Below are 18,403 nucleotides of genomic sequence, written 5' to 3'. Positions count from 1 at the left end.
AACACCATTAGTAATTATTCAGACACATAAGAAAGGAAACAGTGTTGCTCATTCAAAAGTATATAAACAGAATAAAAACAGTAAATGAGACCAAAGTCTCAATCATACTAAGAAAAAACGATCTTCTTAAAGGGATACATATAACATTAAAAAAAAAACTCTCTGAGACCAGTTACTACGAACAGACAACAGACTGAGTTACACCAGCAGAACCTGGTTAGGGTCTGAAAAGAACGGGTGCTATAGATGTAGTGGGTGTGTAACCTGCAGTAGTCTATCACAAAGTAAATACTTTGTACAACCATGGAGTAACAAACAATACGCCATCAACTACAGAGTTACATGCACCACTACACATATAGTGTACATGCTTCACTGTCCCTGTGGGAAATTTTACATAGGGAAGACCCAAGACAGTATGAGGACAAGGATGGCTAACCACCGGTCAGCAATACGCACTGCACTTCACATTGGCAGTGCTGAGCAACCGGTGGCGAGAAATTTTCTGATGCACCAACATAATGTGTCTGATCTCAGGTATATAATCATTGACCATATCCCGATACCCATCAGAGGCAGGAATAGAACAAAATACTTCTCAAAAGGGAGTCTAAATGGATATATACCCTAGATACACTCATGCCAAAAGGTCTTAAAATTGTCTTAATACCAACTTTGACCTCCATTGTTTCCTGTAAGCTTAATTTTATGTTTACTGCTTTTGGATAATCTATCTAGGTACCCATTTCTATTTGGGTACTTGGGTATGACCTTCCTTCAGCTTGACTGACTTATTTACAGGACCCATAATTTGTGAGTTTTTATTACAACAATTTAAGTGTTAATGTTTTCCTGACAGTTAGTGTGCCCATCTATTGCATTTTAGTGTATGGCATTAACTATAGCCTTTTTAGTTGAGGGCAAACAACAGAGGATGCTCCTATCTATGACCTATGAGTATAGGTCCATTCATTTTTCAGGATGTATGTTTTCCTGACAGTTAGTGTGCCCTATTTTTACATTTTACTGTGTGAGAATAACCAAAAAATGTTTTCCAGTTGTGGGCATCTGGCAGACAGTGGACCTGTCCTCCATACTATTTAGTAATAAGATGTTCTTCTAGGTTTGGAAGGTACAAATAATGCAAAAGTACAGGTTTTTTGCTTCACATTACATTTAAAGCTCTAGATGCAGCATAACTATGTAGGCTCCTATCCATACGATCTAATTGCCTTGACCCCCTATGTAAAGATTAGTGGTTATCTAAATGAGTTTTCCCATAATGTTTGTGCATATTGTGACATAAGAGCTCATATGTTAGTATGTTTTTAATTTTTCTCCATTGGCCCAGATGGCGCTCTGTAGCACAGCCGGAGCATGCGCAGTTGCACAGTATGAACTCTGCGGGGTTTCCTGATGTGGTAGAGCGGATTACACTGGTGTTAATGTGGTCAGCACATAAAAGGTGGTAAAGTATTTTTAAATGTATGTCTGAGGATGGGTGGATGCCTGAAAACGTTCATATGTATATGTATTTTACATAAGTAAAACTTTATTCAAAAACCGGAGAGTGCTTTCCATTTTGTGGGTTATCTATCTATCTATCTATCTATCTATCTATCTATCTATCTATATATGGATGTATGTATACGCAGCACCCCGGCAGTTGTTGGTCTGTAACAGTGAGTGCACTTGATTTGAATCTTTATATATATATATATATCACACAGAGAAAGTCCAGCACTCACTTACAAGCTCTCAGCTAAGATTAAAAGAAAAAATGGAAGGGTTAGTTACCGCATTTGGCCAAATGGGACAAGCCCAGGTACCACGTCAAGGTCCCTCCAAAAACCTGGGACCCTAAAACTGCAACACAATGCAAGCTCTTAATCCAACAAACTGGGAACAAGTGAAGGGTGCACAGGCTTATGTAATCACCCCAGACATATACAAAACACGGAAGGGGGCTGCACTCTCAGTACGGGAAAATTACAAAACAAATTAATACATCACACAGAGAAAGTACAGCACTCACTTAGCTCTCAGCTAAGATTAAAAGCAAAAATCGAAGGGTTAGTTAATGCAATTGGCCAAATGGGACAAACCCAGGTACCACGTCAAGGTCCCTTCCAAAAACCTGGGACCCTAAAACATCCACACAATGCAAGTTCTCAATTAAAAAAACTGGGAACAAGTGAAGGGTGCACAGGCTTATGTAATCACTCCAGACATATACAAAACACAGAAGGGTACTGCACTCTCAGACAGGACCGGGTACACATCCCATGACCCTGCAACATGCTCAGACCTGGGTGCCCATGGGCACTCACAGGAAGCTGTGCTGTCACCAGAGTCACAGGCAGTTAATCCCAGACAGGTCTGGGTGCAAGAACAATAGGGAAAATTACAATATATATTCTCATTGATTATTGATTGATACATTCTGCTCAGTAACTTTGAGAATAGCAAAGGTGCCAGATGATTATTTAAAATGTTTGATGTACTTTGCAGCCCCCTCTTCTGAAACCTAGAGTATTTACATGATGATTACAAATATTGCCTGTTATGAGTTGACAGAGGTGGGGGTACTCATTACTGTTGAAGTTTAAAACATGTGTAGATAGTTAAAGTTAAGCCAGCACTAAACCTTCTTAATTAAAAGTCCAAATTTATTAAAGTTTCCATAAAATTGCTCATTTTATGGAAATTTCAATAAATTTGGACTTTTAATTAAGAAGGTGTAGTGCTGGCTTAACTTTAACTATCTACACATGAATTTTCCCTACCGAGCTGAGCACCTTTCTGGGTCCACTATCACTGAGACACAGTTTCCATCTAACACCTGTGATTGGTAGAGGTGAATACAGAGGCGGCACCTATCACTTGGTGCAGGAGAGAGAGACAAGTCCTGCACAGGTGCCGGTAATCGAGCAGACAGAGGTGAGCCGACGTGAAGTACCACAGAGCAACCCCCCGAGAGGCTAAGGAGGTAACATTCCGGCAGGAGAAGCAATCCCCGTATCACTCACGGCTGCGGTGGCGGCCGCTGTGACATTGAAAGGTTTTGACTTCAAGAAGCTGGAAGTAAGTTTTTACCCTTATCCTGGGGGAATCCTGTTATCAGAGGTATTTAGTGCTCAGCAGCTCCTATCACTGTTTTTAACCACACCTGTGACTGTCTACTATGTTTGGCTTTTTGTTTGAGCACCAGCTCATTGGGGTTTTTGAATCTGTGTGTATATATATATATATATAAATATATATATATATATATATATATATATATATATATATATATATACTGTATATACACTGGTCCAAAAAATAAAGGGAACACTAAAATAACACATCCTAGATCTGAATGAATTAAATATTCTAATGAAATACTTTGTTCTTTACATAGTTGAATGTGCTGACAACAAAATCACACAAAAATTAAAAAATGGAAATCAAATGTTTCAATTTATGGAGTTCTGGATTTGGAGTCACACTCAAAATTAAAGTGGAAAAACACAGGCTGATCCAACTTTGATGTAATGTCCTTAAAACAAGTCAAAATGAGGCTCAGTAGTGTGTGTGACCTCCACGTACCTGTATGACCTCCCTACAACTCCTGTGCATGCTCCTGAAGATCTCTTCCCAGACCTGGACTAAAGCATCTGCCAATTCTTGGACAGTCTGTGGTGCAACGTGACGTTGGTGGATGGAGCAAGACATGATGTCCCAGATGTGCTCAATTGGATTCAGGTCTGGGGAACGGACGGGCCAGTCCATAGCATTAATGCCTTCGTCTTGCAGGAACTGCTGACACACTCCCGCCACATGAGGTCTAGCATTGTCTTGCATTAGGAGGAACCCAGGGCCAACCGCACCAGCATATGTTCTCACAAGGGGTCTGAGGATCTCATCTCGGTACCTAATGGCAGTCAGGCTACCTCTGGCGAGCACATGGAGGGCTATGTGGCCCCCCAAAGAAATGCCACCCCACACCATAACTGACCCACTGCCAAACCGATCATGCTGGAGGATGTTGCAGGCAGCATAACATTCTCCATGGTGTCTCCAGACTCTGTCACGTCTGTCACATGTGCTCAGTGTGAACCTGCTTTCATCTGTGAAGAGCACAGGGCACCATTGGCGAATTTGCCAATCTTGGTGTTCTCTGGCAAATGCCAAACGTCCTGCACGGTGTTGGGCATAGCAGTAGTGATCCCTTAATAAAACCATAGACATATGGAATAATATAAGCAGGTGGATAAGTCCCTCTTTTGTCCCATTCAGTATCTAAATTGCCATAATGCAGTAACCTACACATTTTAAACCAGTGGCCCTGTATGCAACCAGTTACCAGATACCTATCATAGTATTGACAAGCATCTCACAGCACTGTCCCTTTTTTGGGCATCTTGCATCTCTAGAAAATCCCTTACCATGCTTCTCCATAGAAATTATTATCATTATTATCAGGTATTTGTAGAGCGCCAACAGATTCCTTATGAATATATCATAAGGACCAGAATAGTATGATCAAACCATTCAAAGAAGGATTTTCCTGTCTTTATACCTATTTTGTTACAGCGTTATTATTTGTCATGTAAATTATTCCATTTTTTATTTTTCTAAAATTATTTCTTGGGGTTGTTCAACCAATAATAAATATGCCTATGAAATAAATATGCCTTTGCATGTATTAAAAAGAAAAGTTTTTTTTCTTTTCAATGCATGCAAAGGCATATTTATTTTCAACAATATGTTTATGAATTCCCCTTATAAACCACCAAATAATCCCTAGGAATAAGTTTTGAGCAACATACATTTCCTGTTAATTTCCTGTTTGTAATAATTTTAAGCAGCTTTAACCCCTTTGTGGCGGAATAGTAGTCTTTGTTCCGATGTAAACAATATTGATAAAAATGAAATCAATCGCCGGTGTGGTTGCGTAATTTCAAGTCTGGAATCAGATCATGGGGGACTGCGTACGCTGCTAGGCACGCTCTCCAGGCTGATCAATTCCTTTGTCAAAGGGGGAAGCTGCAGGACACTTTATATAGTAGGACGTTCCATGCCATCCTAACGTTGTTAAAGCCCAGCACCATAAGGACGGCAAGTAACGTACTAATGGCGTAAAGGGGTTAATTTAACCTGTTTTTAACAAAAAAGAAAAATCCTCATATGTTTAATAGCTACACTTTCATGATAGAAACAGTGATATTTGATGCTCATTTAAGTTTGAAAACCAATTAAAACTGTAATTTTATTAGCAAAATTTGCAGGTTTTCTCTACTCCAAAAAAGAATGTACTGAGCTGGGCAATATGTATATATGGTAGCATGTTGTAGGGCCAGTCCTGCAGCATAATTATCTATGTAGTATACACTCCAGAATGTTTGGGAAAAGTGGAAAAAAAGAAAGCCTAGGAATCTATTATTGATAGCACCTATTTTACAGAATTATGTTATTATTAATGTGTTGCAAGACAATTTGCGATGTTGCAGCTTGCAGTGAGTAAATCCTGATGTTGATTATATCTAATCATTAATTATGTGTGCCTTCAATGCACATTAACCCATGACCCCTCAGCTCTATTTAATCCTAGAGGCTACTGCCCCCTTGTAAAATATCCTAACAGTGCTTTCTCAAACTGCCGCTACACTTAAACCCTGATCATAATCTTTTCCCCAGACCACAGTTAAAGCTAACAGCAACTGTCCCCTAACTCATTAGCTATAATGGCTTATCTGATCTCCCAACCGCAATTAATCCTAACATTAAACTCCTCTCTCAGACATTAGCCATAATGTCGTACTCGAACATCCTTACTTCTATTAATACCAACCTCTACTCTTAACAATTATCTATAAAAGCAAACGTCATCCCTCCCCACCTCCATTAATCCATCAAAAACATCCCCTTAAAGAGATACCCTAAAATTTTCTCCCCTTTAATTTGTTCCCAATAATTCCATTATACGGTCTGGAGTGAGTTAAATTGTTTACAAATAGCTCCTTTACCTTTATTTAGTCATTTGCAATAGTGGCAAGATGTCTCTCATATAAGTAATGAAAGCTCTCTGTTATCTATTATGTTTAAACTTAAATTTTACGCCTAATACAAATCAAATTACACTTGTTTTATTGCACTGTACCTTAAATTCACTGTTATTTTTGTACGCATAACTTTTCCTTTCAGAGTAAACATTTTTTTTAATATTTTGATAAAAGTTTACCACCTTTTAAGTTTTAAGTGAGTTTTAAGTGAGAAAAAACAGTGAGATCTGTATGGCAAAAAATGTTTACATAATTAAAAAGGGATTTGAGAGACAATTTCATACATACCCATGGAACACCCATGTTCAGCCCATTTTAAGAAAAACAATTTGGATTTTGTACTTATAAATATGAATTTCTATGTTTTTTTGCACACCCAGTGTACTTAACCCCTTCACTACCGGGACTTCCAGAGAAAAACTTGCTCAAAATATCGGAGGATTTTTTAGCATTTTTGCTATCACTCCATTTAAACAGAAATAGAGCTTTGTTTTTTTTATTTTTTTATTTACCTGTCAAAATTATAAATATTTTTTTAAGTAGGCAACCCAAGGTATTGATTCAGGCCCATTGTGGTATATCTCATGCCACCATTTCACAAAGAAATGTGATCAAATAAAAATAATAATTTAACTTTTTCACAAACATGAGGTTTCTCACTGAAAGTATTTACATACCACATGCGGAATTATGGCACAAATGGTAGTAATTGCTTCTCTGTGATCCCTTTGTTCACAAATAGTAGACATATATGGCTTTGCCATTGCTTTTTGGTAATTAGAAGGCTACTAATTGCAACTGCACACCACACTTTGTATTATTCACGTTAGTTAAAGGGTTAATTAGGTAGCTTGTAAGGTTAATTTTAGCTTTTTCTCCCTAATCTCTCCAAAACAGCTCTCATTCCCCTCTCATCTCCCATTGGTCACCCCCATCTTAGGTACTGGCATACAGTCTGTCAATATGAAAGTATAAAGCTTTTATTATTATATATATATATATATATATATATATATATATATATATATATATATATATATATATATATATATATATTATTATTATTTTTTTCTGTATTGTAGGATACCCCCTTACCCTCCAACCTCCCTGATCCCCCCAAACAGCTTTCTAACCCTCTTCCCTCTAACTAGTGCCAGCCACCTCAGGTCTGCCAGACCTATAAAAAAAAAATCTATTTTCTTTAGTGTAGTGGTTCCCTCAACTTCCCCCCTCCCTGATTGTTAGTTAGGGACACCCCCACCTCCAAACTCAATATTTGTTCTGTAGTGTAGCTCCCCAAGTCCTGCATTTCTCCTTCTCCCTCTATTTATTAATTTTTTTATGTTGCTCCATCCCACTTCCACCCCCTTCCTCCTCCTCCCCCCTCCACTGCTGGACCGCCCACCCACCTCCCAGATTTGCTAACTCACCTCCCGTCTGCACCAGCAGAGGATCATTACAGCGTGTGTCACCATCTGTAACGATCTGGCATCTGCCCTCATATAGAACTGGAGCCTTGATCATGCTCCGGTTCAATATGTGGGCAGATGCCTGGAGCTCAGGAACTCCAGCTCTCGGCTGAAAGTTAACAGCTGTGACTGCTGGAGATTCCTGAAGCTCCAACGTATTGTGTGTTACGATAGGCAAAGTACTGCACAAAGTATATATATACAACCGATTGGGTGAAGGGGTTAAATTATTATTTATGCTGTGCATATTTAATATAATTTATTTCTGTGTAATTTACATACAAATTTTAAGTTTTTGATAAAATACGATTTTTGGTGAACAATATTGTTATGATTTTTGATGCACATTAAAAATACAATTTTTTTTCCTGAGTTTTTTTGTGTGACTGGTTCAATTAATTAGTTTGTATGAGTTTAAATTATGATTTTCATTGTAATGTATGCATCTCCTTTCTTTACAAAAATGCAGTATACGGCCTTTAGCGAGACACCTTGTTTTTAGTGTAAAAAGTAGCTTTATAGAATTCCACCAGAAAAATAGGACTTTAGAGCATTCTTACAGAATCTCACCAGACCAGAGAGCTTTTTAGAATCAGTCCCTAAGTTTTGGGCTTTGGTATACAGACAAATATAATATAAAGATGCATATGTGTGTAGAGAAAGTAATAAAAAAGGAAATCTAATTTCCGTGCAAGTCCAGCCCATTTTTTTCGTTTTAAAGATGAAAAACAGCTATTTCATGTACAAAAATACATATAAAGAAGCAATTCCTCATGCATTTTTACTCTGCAGCTGGTATAACAAGTCATTGCATACACACTAATGGAAAATCAATTATACAGTCACTTTAACAATATTGCTTCATTTAAAATGAGGGGGGTAGACACATTTAGAATTAAGTGTAGTGAGGATTTAAGATTATTAAATATAGAAAATTACTAAGGGTGAAATATTAGTATATTAGTTGGAGTTAATTGTGAATGGGGGGTGGGTTGGCTCAGCCATTATAGTTAATGGCTGTGAGAGACGTTACATTCACAGTCAATTGCTGTGGAGATTTCAGGATAGACAATATATGCAATGGCTGGGTAGTAGTTGCTAGAGTTAAGTTGCTGTTAGGACTAGCATTAGGGAGGGGGAAATGTTTAGAGAATATGCCTGACCTTGAGGAGAAATAGCAGAGGCAGGAAACTCTTGTTGCTCCTAGGTGGTAACTCACCATAGAACAAGCTACTGAGCTGTTGTTCATTTTTGGTAGAGCCAGGGCTGGCTCAACCATGGGGTCAAGTGGGTCCAAGGGACCCAGGCAGCACTTGGCAAGGGGCAGCACTTCAGGGACTTAGACATTCACTGTCAGACCCAGACCATTATGCACAAAGATACAGAATCGGTCAAGGGTGATATTCAAGGTGGGACAAGTGCACCTCTTCCCTAACTTCCTTCCTAATTATTGCTAAATTGTGCCTAAGCATTGATTGCATGCAGGTAGGCAGGCTTAGTAAGGTCAGCGGCCAGCGTAATATATTGATATGCTAATCAGTAATATTAATGCTAATACTAATGTTAATACTGGGGGGGGGGGGCATTACTGCATTCTCAGACCCAGGCAGCACAATTTTTTGAGCCGGCCCTGGGTAGATTGTATCTCGTTGTGTAAGTATCCCTATTGTAATATATGCACTGCCGAGACATAATTAAAAACACAGGAAATACCACTTTCTGAGATAGACAGATCTAAAGGTAAAAAATATAAAATTAGAGAATTAGGATAGGGGTTTCATAGTACTGGTGAGATTTCTTAGAGACTCTCACAAGCCCGGATAGCTTTAGAGAATCTGATCCTTAGGGCCCCATGATCAAAAACTCATCGGAGTAGAGATCTTATATTGTAATATATGTGTCTCTCCTTCACAATCAGAACCATGTTTAATAAGATAAACAGTTCTTAAAGGGCCGTTATAGTTGAAAAATGACGTGCTCTAATTCATCAAAGCATGTAATTTTTTTTACTATTGACCCTGCTCTACTTTGTATTTAAACCCCACTAAGGTGTTAAAAACACAGTAGATGTTCCACTTGGGACCCGCGGTGCACTACTGATCCCAAGCTGAACCCATCGATATTTACAAATAAAGATTTAAAAAAATTAAAATATATGTTACAAAATATAATCCTATTAAAATGATTTAATAAAATAGTGCATTATATTAAAAGTTTATTGATATAACATAAATGAATTTATTATTTATTAATATGATAAATGTATTACATATTATGTTTAAAGGGATAGTCTCCAATATAAAACAGCAGCTTCAGTAAATATTTTTGCGCTTATTCCACTTGGATACAAGGAGGCAGGCGGTAAGCCTTCTAATTGTCTGCATTGCCTGATGAGCCGATTGATAATGTAAATATGCACCCATGGGCAGGGCTGTCTCAAGACATTGTGCTGCCTGGGTCCGAGATCAAATTAACGCCCCCCCCCCGACGAAGCCCCAACCCCCCCTCACGCCAATTTAATACTCCCAGCACTGAATAAGGGGTATGTAGGCCCGAAACGTAGTTGTTGTTTTATTCTTTCATTCTTCAATAAAGGATGTTTTCCTAATGAAACAGTGCTGAGAGTATTCTATTGCTATATATATATATATATATATATATATATATATATATATATATATATATACACACACAATTTTTTTTATATATATATATATATATATATGTATATGGTCTGTTCGCGCTAAAATTTATAGCTAGTTTGTTTAAAGAAACAGAGTATTTTTTTGGCATTGTGTTTTCTCTTACATAGATCTCCAATGGGCATTTGTTGAACAATAAATCTTAGTTCAATTTAACTTATTTCTTCACATTTTACTGTTTATATATAATCTCAATTTCAAAGGTATATTATTATCATATAGAAATATATAAGTCCAAGCTGAGTAAGTTTAGAAATTTTACATAGACAGGATATACTAGACTTTGATAGATAGTTAGTAACCATTTTCATTTGACCGAAAATAATCTTTGGTGTATAAATATGTACATTATTGTTTAGTACCTTTAAATTAATTTTAGGACAGGACATTTTTTTAACATTACGTTTTCTCTCACTAGAATCTTTGATAGACGTTTGTTGAAATATATATCATGATTCAATTTTAACTTAATCCTTTACATTTTACTGTTAGTAGATATTCTCAATGTTAGAGGTATATTATTATCATATGGGATGATGTCCTAAGAGGCATCCCAAAGGGGGAATATATAAGAGCAAGAAGGAATTGCTCTAGTGACAAAGACTATGACAAACAATGTCAAATCATAACCGAGAGATTAAAGCAAAGAGATTATAGTGAAAATGTATTGAATAAGGCAAAGGAAAGTGTACAACTTAAAACTAGGAAAGACTTACTGACATATAAGACAAAGGGCACAGACAAAACACAACATGACATACCAAAATTCATTACTACATATAGTACAGACTTTAAAGAGATCAGTAAAATTATAAGAGAAACATTTCCCATTCTACACTCAGAACCTATTTTGAAACAAATTACCAGCGAGGGTGTAAATTTAATATCAAAAAGAGGCAAAACTTTATCAAATTTTCTATCTTCAACTAATCTGCCCAACAAACAGAATAAATGTTGGTTGAAAGAGAGAAAGGGTTTCTTTAAATGTAGAAGGAACATATGCAAGACTTGCAATCATGTGATAGAAGGTGACCAGTTTATCTCGAATGTTACACAACAGGAATATAATATCAAATATTACATCAATTGCTCCACCACGCATGTAGTTTATCTTCTAAGATGTGAATTTTGCAACATAGAATATGTAGGCAAAACAAAAGTAGCCTGAAAGATTGTATAATTTCTACAACACTTAAGATCAATAGAGGATGATGATACAGATACGCCGGTATCCAGGCATTTTAAAACTTATCATAACTCTGATGCCTCACTTCTTAAAATTCAAGGTATAGATCATGTCCCTATATGGAAATGAGGAGGGGACAGAGAAAATAAGCTAAATAAACGTGAAGTGTTCTGGATATTTACATTAAATACATGTACCCCTTTGGGTTTAAATATCAGAAGAGATTTGGATCTATTTGTTAAATAATTACTATTATGAAATGATTATTGTCAGTTAATTACAGAAATTCTTCTGTGGTTGATAGATAATATTTGTTTTAAGAATAATTTCATTAAAAGTATAAATTAAAAATTCAAAATTGAAAACTATTTACACCATTTAAATTTGATATCTTGTGAAATAAATGTAGCAGTAAATAGCAATATCTTTACATGTGCAAGTCTCAAGATACTAGATATAAAAATTCCTTTTACTAATTTACACCAACTAAGAACAATCATCTATGCAAATATTGATTTACAACAATGTAGAAATTCGGGTTAATGTATGTAATAGCCTTAGAATCATATTTTCTTGTCCTAAAATACATCTAAAGGCACCAAACAACTATGCACATATCTATCATCAAATGATTATTTTGATTCAAATGCAAAGGGTTAATAATTATTTATTAAGGTTTAGTATATCATGTCTGTGCCAGATATTCAAACCTACTTAGTTCAAATTTTATATATTATATGTAGAAATAAATCATCCCATATGATAATAATATACCTCTAACATTGAGAATATCTACTAACAGTAAAATGTAAAGGATTAAGTTAAAATTGAATCATGATATATTTTTCAACAAACGTCTATCAAAGATTCTAGTGAGAGAAAACGTAATGTTAAAAAAATGTCCTGTCCTAAAATTCATTTAAAGGTACTAAACAATAATGTACATATTTATTCACCAAAGATTATTTTCGGTCAAATGAAAATGGTTACTAACTATCTATCAAAGCCTAGTATATCCTGTCTATGTAAAATTTCTAAACTTACTCAATATATATGTATATATTTATACATATACATACACACATTATATATGTAATATAATATAATATATAGATATACTGGCTAATAATGGCAACTGTATTGGTGAACAAGGACAGGTCTCTATAGCTTGTGGGCCACATCATGCCACACCTACCACCCTACTTCATGCTACTTCTAGCAGTCCACTGAACTGCTACTCCTAACTCCCCACGTAACTACCAGTCTATGAAGCGTGAAAAGAACACATTTAAGTAGAGGATTATTTCCAGTTAACATTAATTTTAATAAAAAAATACAAAAGATACATCAATCAATCAAATTACCTTGTATCTCCTATCCATGATAACATACTGAGGTATGCTCAATAGCATGCACCTGTACTGAGCTCTATATGGAAGCAGTGTGCAACAGTGATTGACATATTCCTCAAGACCTATGCATACTGCAAAGCCTACCTCAGTATGCTTTTATGGGAAGGTTCAATAAAGCATTCCTAGAGAAATTTCATAAAAAGTAAATTACTACAGGTTGCCCATTCTAACCTGTTTATTACACCACATTGGGACATTGCTAATCAGCAGTAGCACTCAGATGAAAACCTAGCTGCTCATGGCAGAGGGTCATGTGAACAGCTCCCAGCCAATGGCCAAGAGATTCTTGTGAGACTCCAGACCTGTCGCTCCCCACCTACGGGTCCACCACTGCATGCGCGTGTGTATTAGGCACTGCTCAACTAGACTTAGAAAAAGGGGGTAGTGTACAAGCGCAAAGGTAATTCCCAAGCTGTATCCAAACAGAGATCCTAACCAACCTCCAAAAAATATGCACAAATAGTAAGAAGTGAATACAGCGCCAACAAGAGGCCAAGGGATAAATATACTCACAGAGAGATAAAAGAAGATTATTTAATGAATCATGTTAAAAAGCATCAGTAAAAAATGTAAAAAACACATATAGATAAAATTACAAAAACAGGAATATCTTGCAGGAGCGGCTAAAGCTGATAATTACAATAAAAACAGAGATAATCACAGGTGATCAGTGTGAGTGGTACATCAGATAAGAGGGTAAACTAGTGAAACAGAATAAGCCTAAGTACAACTATAACAAGTGCATCAAGCAAGAAATTAATAAACAATAGTACAAACAATAATGTACAAAAAATAGTGTGTCAAAAAAATATAGAAAAATGCACTGCAGTGCAAAAAGAGGGTCAAATATTAAGTGAGTGCAAATGGATATAACAAATGCTAGCTACTAATCCAGTGAGGTAAAGATATAATTAAATAAAATACACAATATGCAATAACATAAAAAATATATTCCAAAAAAGTGTTCCAAAAAGTTGATCAACAAATGTTAGTGAAGAACAAAAATAAGTCAATCAAAAAAAAAAAAAATGAAAAAAATGGGTGATGAAAAACAAGGTGAACGTGAGGAAATTGGTTCCTTCAATATTAGTTACTTTAACAGATCCAAATTCCTGAGTGTGGTAGCTGAAGTAGCTGATTGGATTCTAGCACCTGTCAGCTGCTCCTATGGTATCCTAAAAAGTGTCCCTGAAAAAAAGAAATTCACAACATAGTGTATCCAATATGAGAATGAAGTAAAGATTAAAATAATGCTTACCAATATGTTAACGCGTTTCTGCCCTCAAAAAAGGGCCTTTCTCAAGACTAAAATATTGGTAATGGCAGCTAGCCTTATATACAGTTTAGAAGTAGCCTATATGTTAGTTTAATTGATTAATTGTATTGCTTGGGTGCCAAATCCCTCTACTTCCTGTGTAACATCTAAAAGATTCCCCCATAAAGTGTAACATCACTTCCTATGTAACATCTAAAAAATTCCCCCATATGGCAAACCGGAAGTCCCTCCACTTCCTGTGTAACATCTAAAAGAGTCCCCCATAAAGTGTAACATCACTTCCTATGTAACATCTAAAAAATTCCCCCATATGGCAAACCGGAAGTTTATAAATCTTACCGGATTAATTTTATACATATCTAAATATATAAGTCATTCAAAAGGCATGTATATGGCCTTAGATTTATCCAGTTGTTTCTTTCTCAATTACCGGTATGTTTAATTTGGCTTACCGGTTTCGAGCCCAATATCGGAGCTACCCGGAAGTGACGTAACCGTTGACCGCTTCCCTCTCTCGGCGCCTCTGGTCTGGAGTCTGTCTGGCTCGCCCTTGTCCCCTGGGAATCATCTTACATCTTTATGTGAGTGATGTGTATATATTCACATTGACAGACAGCAGTTTAACAATTATGCCGCCCGCTGAACCTGACACAGTGCACAGACAGTGTTTCACACTTATCCTGCTGAGACTGACAGAGGGGGAAGGCAGGCAGGCGCGGCAGTTGGCAGACTATAATAATAATAGTCACTGACTGAACTGCCGCCCCCTGTCAAGTGCTGCCTGGGTCCGTGGGACCCTTTTGGTCACATTGATAAGCCGGGCCTGCCTATGGGGGTGTAAAAGTTGCATCTTTAGTTGAATATAGGGAAACCACTTAAAGGGACACTGTACCCAAAATTTTTCTTTTGTGATTCAGATTGAGCATGAAATTTTAAGCAACTTTCTAATTTACTCCTATTATCAAATTTTCTTCATTCTCTTGGTATCTTTATTTGAAATGGAAGAATGTAAGTTTAGATGCCGGCCCATTTTTGGTGAACAACCTGGGTTGTCCTTGCTGATTGGTGGTTAAATTCATCCACCAATAAAAAAGTGCTGTCCAGAGTACTGAAACCAAAAAAAAGCTTAGATGCCTTCTTTTTCAAATAATGATAGCAAGAGAATGAAGAAAAAATGATAATAGGAGTAAATTAGAAAGTTGCTTAAAATTGCATGCTCTTTCTGAATTACAAAAGAAAACATTTGGGTTTAGTGTCCCTTTAAAGAATCCATTTTGTTGAGCTATTTCATTTGCTTTTGATTATTTGTTCATTGACAATAAACCTGATTTGCAAAGGGGGTTGAATAATTTTGATGACATCTTTATATATTTTGCAGTCTACAACCATATATGGTATTGGTAAATAATTAAGCTGTAAATGATTTAATATTGCTAAATGAATAAATCCATATGTGGTTTACCTATGCAATTCAGATTAAATTATGTTGATTACATGCAAATTATATAATCAAATCATATATGGTATTTCTACATAATCTAGTTATTGGTTAGATAGTGATACTAATACCATATATTTACAAATAAAATGTGCATTTGGATTTAGATTAGTGCAAAAAAAAAAATCATTACTTTTACATTTGTTTAAAAACACACAACTGGCCCCTTTAATGAATAAATTAACAAATGAATTAATGTAACACAAAAATGTAGTTGATGCGTTGATGCTGTTAAAACCATTACTCAAAAGTAGGAAGGCTTTTTACTAATAAAATATACATGCATACATCCCAACATTTCATTTCCAGGACTGGAGGTGGAGGATACGTGAGGTTGATGGCTTACAGTTGTTTTGTGTGTATAGACATGATTGGGAGGGTAGGCAATGGGCAAGTCTGGATGTACAATGGGTAGGGTTTGGCAGGATTGAGGGCAGGTTGTGGGTAAGGGGAGTCTAGTTTTGCTCTTAAAATAAGGACATTAAAGGGACAGTCTAGTATAAAATAAACTTTCATTATTCAGATAGGACTTTTAATTTTAATCAACTTTCCAATTTACTTTTATCATCAAAATTGCTTTTTTCTCTTGGTATTCTTAGTTTAAACTAAACATAGGTAGGCTCATATGCTAATTTCTAAGTCTTTGAGGGCTGCCTCTTATCACATGCTTTTTAAATCTCTTTTCAACACAAAGAGACAGAAAGTACACGTGGGCCATATAGATAACACTGTGTTCAGGCACAGGAGGTTATTTAAGATCTAGCACAAAACAATGCTAAATGCAAGACAATAGATAATAAACAGTCACAGTCATGTGATCAGGGGGCTGTCAGAAGATGCTTAGATACAAGGTAATCACAGAGGTAAAAAGTATATTAATATAACTGTGTTGGTTATGCAAAACTGGGGAATGGGTAATAAAGGGATTATCTATCTTTTAAAACAATAACAATTCTATGGTAGACTGTCCCTTTAACCATAAAGGGGAAGCAGCAGACAGCAGTGCAGAGTGCAATCAGTGGGGAAAGCTCTATATGGTCTAAATACCACAGGTAATTAGCCTACTAAGATTATAGATTGGTAAATTAGTTATTTAACTCTTATATCATTAATCTTCCATTAAAGGGATACAACTATAATATAATGGTTATTTCTCAGCATGCTATAGATTTCCCTCCTGCACCTGCAGCTTTATTCAGAAATGCTCTACTATTTCAACCCCATTCAGGTGTCGGTTGGTGAAGCTCCAAATCTTCATATAGAGCACCACTATCTTGGTGCTATGGTATTATTGCACATTGTAACAGAAGCAGTGTGCATTCACAAAACATAGCAGCATTATTAGCACTGTGCACTTCAGGTTATCTTGCAGGATACAAAGCTTTACATGAGCTTTACATATCTATAGTGGATATACTGCCCTGTATTATTCTTAAGGGTTTTAATGTGACATTTCTAAACAACTAATTGACAAAATGAGTAACTTTGTAAGTCCTAATTAAAGAAAATATATTAAAATATACACTAAGGGCCTGGTGATCAAAAACTTGACGGCATGAAAATAAATCACAGAAATACTTTGGGATTTTTATAACCTTATTTTGCTATATGTGTCTCTCCTTCACATATAGAACACTACATAGTGACATATACATTTCTCAAGATAAAATGTGTTTCCAATTTTTTTGAGGGGAATGTCTTACTAACGAGACTTCTTAGTTCATCTCGACGGAGTGGAGAGATTTAGATCACCAGGCTCTAAATTTGAACCATTTATTTCACATACATACTGAAAATATACTTACATGGTTTAAAAGACAGCTAAATAATAGTAAAGAGCAATACCTAGGCTCCAATTGTGTGGCCCCATATCAAGAGATGCAAAGCTTCATGGATTAGTTTAGTAATGCCCAGCATATTCATATCCCTTTAATGCCTAAGTAAGATGAAGTGAGTGAGGATTTGTTGCTAGGTTATATGGACACAAAGTGGGACCATCATTGTAATAAACCCCCACCCCAATGTCTATCATTTTTGATTACACATGTAGTGGTTGCTACTTTGATGATCTTGCAATCTTTAAAGGGACAGTCAACACCAAATTGTTATTGTTTAAAAAGACAGGTAATGACTTTACTACCCATTCCCCATCTTTGCACAATCAACATTGTTATATTAATATATTTTATAAAATTTAAAGGGACAGGAAACCCCAAAATGTTCTTTTATGGTTTGGATAGAACATACAATTTTAAACAACTTTCCAATTTACTTCCATTATCAAATTTGCTTTGTTCCCTTGTTATCCTTTGCTGAAGGAACAGCATTTCACTACTGGCAGCAAGATGATCACATCTAGTCAGCCAATCACAAGAGACAAATGTTTGCAGGCACCAATTAGCAGCAGCTCCCACTAGTGTAAGATATGTGTGTATTCCTTTTCAACATTGGATACAAAGAGAACAAAGCACATTTGAAAATAGAAGTTAATGTTAAAGAGTCTTAAAATGATATGCTCTATCTGAATCATGCAAGTTTAATTTTGACTTTCCTATCACTTTAAACCTCTAATGTCTGCCTGTTTCTAAGCCACTAAAGACAGACTCTTATCACATGCTTTTTTTTTTTTTGCTTTTCACAACAAGAGACTGCTAGTTCATGTGAGTTGTGTAGATAACATTGTTCTAATGCCAGTGGGTTGGGGCAGACACTGCACTAATTGGATAAAATGCCAGTCAAGAGATAATATAAAAAAAGTCATGTGATCAAGGGGCTCTCATAAAAGGCTTAGATATAAAGTAATCACAGAGGTA

Source organism: Bombina bombina, chromosome 4, assembly GCF_027579735.1.
Source record: "Bombina bombina isolate aBomBom1 chromosome 4, aBomBom1.pri, whole genome shotgun sequence".
NCBI lineage: Eukaryota > Metazoa > Chordata > Amphibia > Anura > Bombinatoridae > Bombina > Bombina bombina.
This window is presented reverse-complemented; position numbering follows the sequence as displayed.